The sequence below is a fragment of the Nannospalax galili genome, unplaced genomic scaffold, assembly GCF_000622305.1.
Source record: "Nannospalax galili isolate Female #2095 unplaced genomic scaffold, S.galili_v1.0 scaffold879, whole genome shotgun sequence".
NCBI lineage: Eukaryota > Metazoa > Chordata > Mammalia > Rodentia > Spalacidae > Nannospalax > Nannospalax galili.
Window position 1 is genome coordinate 3,093,686 of NW_008346261.1, and position 7,780 is coordinate 3,101,465.

The window sequence follows — 7,780 nt, forward strand, 5'->3', positions numbered from 1 at the left end:
AAAAAAAAAAAAAAGGATGAAACAAGATCGTTGTATTAAAACAAATAGCACGTTTTCTCTCATGAGGAATCTAAATCATATATATGAGCCCAGAGGGGGTGCTGTTTAGGGATAAAGGGGACCAGAGGAAGGAGAGTAGTGGGGAGGAATAGGAATAAAGTACAAAGTTGTATATATTTGAAAATGTCATCTCCCTGAACTTGAAGATAAGATTCTATTGCTGAAGACAGGACATACTTTGGACACAGGATTTGGAGCAATGGAGCTGGAACTGACCTGGAAGCCACCTCCCCTGAAGTCTAGCTCTCATAGCTTTGGAGAGCCCTACAAAAGCTGCTAAGGGAGGATATCAATCGATGGTCCAACCCCAGCTTTAAGGCCTAAAAACCACACCAATTACCTGCACAGCAAACAACATTGTTGTAGTAGTGGCACTTTTTATCTTGGAGCAATCAACAGCCACTGAATTGGACTTAAAGCCCACTCAATGGGAGGTAACACATGTGTGGTACTGTAAGCCTAGCCAAATACACACAGATCTTAGAGAAAACCTCAAGGCTGTCTGTTACATTCCTCAAAAATGTAATTTTTTTTTTTTTTGTCTTTTTGAGACAGGGTCTCCCTGTAGCTCCAGCTGTCCTGGAACTCACTGTGTAGACCAGGCTGGCCTTGAACTCAACAGAGATCTGTCTGCCTCTGCCTCCCAAGTGCTGGGATTAAAGGCATGCACCACCACGCCCGGCTAATTTCTTATATATATTTTATTCATTTTTATTTTATGTGTATGAATGTATTGCTTGCATGTATGTGAGTGTACCTGTGTCGTGCAATGCCACGGAGGTCAGAAGAGGGCATCAAGATTCCCCTGGAACTGGGATTAAGGATGGTTAGTAGCCACCGTGTGTGCTGAGAATCGAACCCAGGTCCTCTGCAAGAGCCATCTCTCCAGCCCGACAAATGTAATTTCTTCCTATGTGCAAAATATGAATCCTTAAATTTACAGACAAGTATCTCAGTCACTACCCATCAAAGAAGCTTCTTTCTCAACAGACAGATTATTATAGACTTCCACAACTAGTCACACACACAGATTCTCTGTGAATTTCCCAAAACCTAAGTGGCACATCTACAATGCAGCCTCTACACTGAAGGCTTATGGAACATAGAACAAGGGATGAAGAGGACACTAATGCATCTTTTAATTCTCATCAGTGAAGCTCCCTCATGCAACAGAGAGCCAGGAACAAAAAAGGTCACAAATGGCCAAAGAGCGTACAAAGTGTGGGTTCTTGGACAGGGCTCTTTATCCACCCAGGGCTCAGGGACCATTTCAGAAGAGGGGGTTGAAAGATTGTAATAGGGAAGAGGTGCATGACCATATGCAAATAGAATCCTACAGGCTCCTGGGACCCCTCCTCATATGAACCTACAGCCATGGTATCAGCATGCACTAGACCCATGCAAACTCAAGCAGACAAAAACCACCAGACTGGAAATGGACAGCAGGCCCCAATTTTGGTCTAAGAATTACTGGCAGATGATAACTGCTGGATGAGGAAGAGTTGATCTTCCCTATTTTATTTTTTATTTTTTGGTGTTTTTGAGACAAGGTCTCCCTGTAGCCCCATTTGGCCTGGAGCTTGCTATGTAGACCAAGCTGGCCTGTAACTCACAGAGATCCTCCTGCCTCTGCCTTTCAAGGGCTGGGATTTAAAGGCATGTGCATCACTCGTCACTGAAAGGCATTATTTTGTAAGGTAAAGCCCCAGGTAACTAAAATATTAGGGGTTTTGGTTTGGTTTAAATTTGGAGATTTTTGGTTCTTTTGAGAAAAGGTCTCCCTTTGTAGCCTAGGCTGGCTTTAAAACGGGGAAATCTGCTTGCCTCGTTTCCCCCTGTACTTCATCACGGAGGTCTTCTGTGGTTCTTTGATCACAGGACAGAATTAAGTAGGACATGCAACCACAGGTTTGCCATTTTTTCATCTACTTTTTCTTTTTTCCCTCGCGAAAGGCCTCTCAGGCTTCGACCGGGTCTAGAACCTGCGCTTGCCTGCGAGCATTGGTTTTGGGGTGAGCCGGGCTGGAAGGCAGGTTCTGTGACCCAGAGTCACGCACCCCAGGCGGGGCGGAGGGAGTGGGGCGGGGCCAGCGAGAACTGTGAGGCGATTGGCTGTTTCGCGGCCGTATGCTAATTAGTGTTCAGCGTGCGCTGTCTTCGGGAAACTAGCAGTTCAGAACGCTCTGTTGAATGTGAAAAATATCCTGAAAGAGAACACGACATACTTCGGGCAAGTGGTATCGTTGAGAACAGCACCAAAAGAAAAGTCCGGAACCAAGGAAAGCGACTCGCCGTGAACAAGAAGTGAGTGCGTTTCGTACAGCATGGAGAGCGGGCGGTGCCAAAGCTAAGACTATACTTTCAGGGATCATTTCTATAGTTCGTAACTAGAGAAGTTTCTCTGACTGTGTAGAGTACCCGAATCCACGAGGACGAGACATAGCGTTCCCTTCTGAGCGTGAAGCTGGCTTTTGGTGTTGCTGTTTTCCGCAACTGCCACTTGCCATTGATGATCGTTCTTCTCTTCCCCTGGGAGAGACAGAGGGAGGGATTGCAGTCTGAGTGGTTTCTTAATTTTGCTTTCTCTCGTTATAGAATGTGAGATTTTGAGTTTGAAGTATTAGTTAGTTGGTACTAGTAAGTGCGTGTCTGTGCTTGTCGAAACAGTAGCAGGAGAATAACTTTTATCAAAACTAAACAGTTAAGTAATAGAGAAAAATGTAAGTGGTGTGTTTTGTCTCCCACACCTATATGATGGCCCTGAAACTTCAGGGATCTGACACCCTTTTTTTTGATCTCTGTAGACAGGAATTGTTAAGTGCACTACACTGTAGCAAGCCTGGCAACCAGTGATTCCCCCGACAAACATAGTGGAAGGAGAGAACTGACTCGCCACTGTTGTCCTCTTACACTCACAGTGGCACATGTGCATGTATGTCCTAAAACTTACTATGGAGACCAAGTTGGCTTAAAACTCAGAGATTTGCCCGATATGGTGGCACATACCTTTAATGTCAGCACCTGGGAGGCAGAGGCAGGTGGATTTCTGTGAGTTTGAGGCCAGCATGATCTACAGATCGAGTTCCAGGCCAGCTGGGGCTACAGAGAGACCCTGTCACCAAAAGGCTAAATAAATGAATACATACATACATGTATACATAATAAAAAACTCACAGATCCGCCTGCCTCTGCCTTCCAAGTGCTGGGATTAAAGGTGTATACCACCATGCCAGCAGCTTCTTCGGTCTCTGGATAAAAGAACATGTAAATGTACTTAGAGGGGTACTAGAGGACAATTTATTGGAGTCAGAGAATAGCTGGCCAGGCTAGCTAGAGAAGCTGCCAGGAGATGGAAAGCAAAGAAAAAGTTCCATCTTTAATACAACAGGAGGAAAAAGGTAGACCTTACAGGATAAGGTGAACACATCCAAAAACTGTCCACAGACAGCCTTTTTTCTTTAGCTTTTACATGCCTTCTTGGGATAATGGGGGCCTTGGGTACAAAAGCAACACTTTACCATTGGTGGCCAAACGAGGAAATACTCAGGATTCAACCGGGGGTCTAAAAACCTGCGCGTGCCTGCGAACATTGGTTTTGGGGTGAGCCGGGCTCGAAGGCAGATTCTGTGACCCAGTCACGCACCCCAGGCGGGGCGGAGGGAGTGGGGCGGGGCCAGCGAGAACTGTGAGGCGATTGGCTGTTTCGCGGCCGTATGCTAATTAGTGTTCAGCGTGCGCTGTCTTCGGGAAACTAGCAGTTCAGAACGCTCTGTTGAATGTGAAAAATATCCTGAAAGAGAACACGACATACTTCGGGCAAGTGGTATCGTTGAGAACAGCACCAAAAGAAAAGTCCGGAACCAAGGAAAGCGACTCGCCGTGAACAAGAAGTGAGTGCGTTTCGTACAGCATGGAGAGCGGGCGGTGCCAAAGCTAAGACTATACTTTCAGGGATCATTTCTATAGTTCGTAACTAGAGAAGTTTCTCTGACTGTGTAGAGTACCCGAATCCACGAGGACGAGACATAGCGTTCCCTTCTGAGCGTGAAGCTGGCTTTTGGTGTTGCTGTTTTCCGCAACTGCCACTTGCCATTGATGATCGTTCTTCTCTTCCCCTGGGAGAGACAGAGGGAGGGATCGCAGTCTGAGTGGTTTCTCAGTAGGTTGACAAGTAGCCCAAGTTGAAATGGCTTGCAGTTTGACTGGAATATTTATTTTTTGGTTTCAGAAGTTGTATGATTTTATGTACTTCTTGACTAGTTAGGACCATATGAAAACGTGCTTTCTGGAAATCAGTTCTGTAAGGAGTAGTTTTGTTAAGTGCTAAGGGACTTGTTGAGAGCTGGTTGTCTACATCCACGTAAACAGTATTACTGTTATTATTACTCCTTATTCCTCAGGGTCTGACCCCCCCCCCTTCTTCTGACTTTTATGCTCCTTGCATTAATGTAGACAAACCCACACAACGTTCTATAGAATTTTTGTTTTTTCATTTTATGTGTATGAGTGTAATTGCCTGCATAAGCCATTTCTCCAAGCTCCTGAAAATAGTTTTTAAAAAATCACTCACGTGATATTTCTTAGGAGACAGTAGCATGGTAAAATATTTGCATTAGTTAAAAGTGCACCCTCCAGAGTCAGACACTATTATTCCCAGCACCCAGGAGACAGATGTTCTCTGAGTTCTGGGCTAGCCTGGTCTATATAGCCTGGTCTATATAGCTACTTACTATGTAGACCAGGTCTACCTTTTTTTTTTTTTTTAAAGTTTATCTTCTTTTAAATATGAAACAAATTAATCACATAGAAGTATGCTGTAATAAAAACTATGACATTGAAATACACCAAGAAGCATGTAAAAAGGTTTTTTGTACAAGTCTGGGGTGTCAGTTGAGCTCACCAGAAGGAAATAATTGAACAGAATTAAGAAGGAATTCAAGAATTGAAGCTGGCCAGAGTGTGTGAAACCTCAAATCATGATAGCATCTCCAAGGGAACACACTCTGCCTCTGCTCTTAGGTACTCTTGTTGTTTCAGGGATCATTTCTATACTAGAGAAGTTTCTCTGAACCTGAAGAGCATGGAATCCTGGAGTTGTTACAGCACTCTTCCTGAGCACAAAGAGTCATCTCTCAGTGTTGCTTTGTTGCGATGGCTATTTGCCTTTGATGGTTATTCCTTTGGGAAATCAAGAGAGGCAATCAAGATTTATATTTATTTATTTATTTTTTTTTTATGTGTTTGAGTGTTTTGACTGACTGTATGTATGTGCACCACATGTGTGCCATGCCCACAGAGGCCAGAAGGCAGTTCCCAATTCCCTGGATCTAGAGTTACAGGCATTGTGAGCTGCCATGTGAGTTCTGGGAACAGAACCTCTGCAAGAGCACTTTCCAGCCTCAGAAGCTTACTTTTTACATATTATATATGTATACACACAGACACAGACACACAGACACAGACACAGACACACACATACACACACACACACACAAACCCCAGGGCTGGAGAGATGGCTCAGCCGTTAAGAGCACTGGCTGCTCTTGCAGAGGACCCAGATTTGGTTCTCAGCACCCACATGACAGCTAACAACTATCCATAACTCCAGTTCTAGGGGATTCAACACCTTCTTCTGGCCTCTACAGACATTGCATGACATGGGTGCACACATGCAGGCAAAACACTCGTACATATAAAAAATAAAATTTTAAAGAAGTATATATATACATATATATATATATATATACTTCTTTAAAATTATACGTATATGTATATGTGTATAGCTTTGTTTTGTTTTGAAACAGCCATTCTGAAGTCTTGGCTGGCCTTGAACTCATGGCAGTCCTCTTACTACAGCCTTCTGAGTGCTGATATTACAGACATTAACAACTAATTCTTGACTTTCCTTTTTTGTTTTATTTTAGAGTTGACAAATATTTGCTTTCTTTTGTTATTTTCTAAGAAGTGGGGGGGTACTTTAGTGAGGAATTACTTCTGTGGGCTTTTTTTTAATGTTTTTTTTTGTTTGTTTGTTTCGTTTTTTTTTGAGACAGGGTCTCCCTGTAGCCCCAGCTGTCCTGGAACTCACTATGTAGACCAGGCTGACCTTGAACTTACAGAGATCTGCCTGCCTCTGCCTCCCAAGTGCTGGGACTAAAGGCGTGCACCAACATGCCTGGCATAAGTATTTTTTTTTTTGATCTTTTAAAATTTCATACAATATTTCCCACTCAAATCCAGACCCCCCTCTCCCACCCATGCCTCCCCTCCCCCCCAAACCCTACACACTCTGCCATACATGTTGAGTCTATTCATTCATGTGTTTGTACCCAAATGTCCTTCAGTGCAAATGTGCCCACTGGAATCTAAGCCCATTTAGTGGTTGTATGCAAGTCATACTCTCCCTCACCCAGCAGCAACCAGTCTCAAATAGTTCTTGACCTAGTGCTGATCTCACCTCCCCTGTGGGCCTTTGTTTAATTGAGTTGACATGAGTCCCATGCTTGATGCCACTGTTGCTGCAGGCACACTTGAGTAAGTCTCTTGGCCTGGAAACCTCCATCTCATACATTCATGAACCAGCCCTGGTTCTTACAATCTTCCGGTCTCCTCTTCCACAATGGTCCCTGAGCCATGGATGGGTGAGGTTCCATATAGGAGTCCCATCCTACACTCTACAGTCTCTTATTCTCCAAAACTTGGCCAGTTGAGGCCTTCTGTGTGTAATGCACTCTGATGTACATGGAAGCCTCACTGTGAGAGTTGAGGGGTGCATTAGCCCTCTCTCTACCCCTTATTCTGCTATGTTCCATGAGCTTTGGTTATAGAGATTCGACTGCAGATGTGTCACTTAGTACTGGACATCTCCCAGGTGTATGTTCTCTATGCCTGACCCGATGTGCAACTCTGCAGTAGCCTCCATCTGGTCCAAAAAGAAGCTCCTTTGATGAGTGCTGTACAGCATGTTATTCGCTGTAAGGGAGGTCTCTTCTATCTCGCACTGGGTTCCCTTCCAATATGGGCTTTAAAAAAAAATTAGTTGCTGACCCTTAAGCAATTAGTACCTTAGCTTGAATTTATTTCTCTGTAAATTAAATCTATGTAGTAGCACCACCAATGTATGTGAGTTTTTTCTCCTGAACCCATACGGTGGAATGAAAGACTTGATTCTTGGAAAGAACAGTCTGTCACTGGAACCTGAGACTCACTAATTAAGTTAGGTTGACTGACCAGAGAGCTGCAGGGATCCTCCTGTTTCCACCTCCCAGCTCTAGGATTACAAGTGTGTATACCGTGCCTGGCTTCTTACATGGGTTCTGGGGCTCCAACTTGGGTCTTCATGTTTGCACAACAGGTGCTTTACAGACGAAAGCCTGTAAAGGTCCCTTTGGATTTTTTTTTTTTTTTTTTTTTTTTTTTTTTTTTTTTTGGACCCATCATTTGAGGGTTTTGTTTACTCCCTATGCAGACCAGACTGGTCTCAAACTCACAGAGATCCGCCTGCCTCTGCCTCCAAGTGTTGGGATTAAAGGTGTGCGCCACCACACGTGGCAGGATTTTTTAATTTTTTATTTTTATTTTTTGGTCTTTTTGAGACAGGGTCTCCCTGTAGCCCCAGCTGTCCTGGAACTCACTATGTAGACCAGGACGGCCTTGAACTCACAGGGATCCCCCGCCTCTGCCTCCCGAGTGCTGGGATTAAAGGCGTGCGCCACCACAC

At 44.2% G+C, this 7,780-nt stretch overlaps 1 protein-coding gene and 2 non-coding genes across 3 annotated transcripts in view; all 3 read left to right on the forward strand.

Moving 5' to 3' along the window:
* Nucleotides 1-2,409: 2,409 nt before the first annotated feature.
* On the forward strand, nucleotides 2,410-2,627 carry LOC115071968. The gene has a single exon (XR_003851037.1). It is a non-coding gene; the product is annotated as a small nucleolar RNA U3 (small nucleolar RNA).
* A 1,187-nt stretch (nucleotides 2,628-3,814) lies between these two features.
* Nucleotides 3,815-7,780, forward strand: part of Tex14 (testis expressed 14, intercellular bridge forming factor) — a 128,572-nt gene continuing 124,606 nt past the window's right edge. The window contains exon 1 of the mRNA XM_029568096.1: nucleotides 3,815-3,950. The gene's annotated coding sequence lies outside the window, so the exon portion shown is untranslated. The remainder of the gene's footprint in view (nucleotides 3,951-7,780) is intronic.
* Nucleotides 3,996-4,213, forward strand: LOC115071967. The gene has a single exon (XR_003851036.1). It is a non-coding gene; the product is annotated as a small nucleolar RNA U3 (small nucleolar RNA).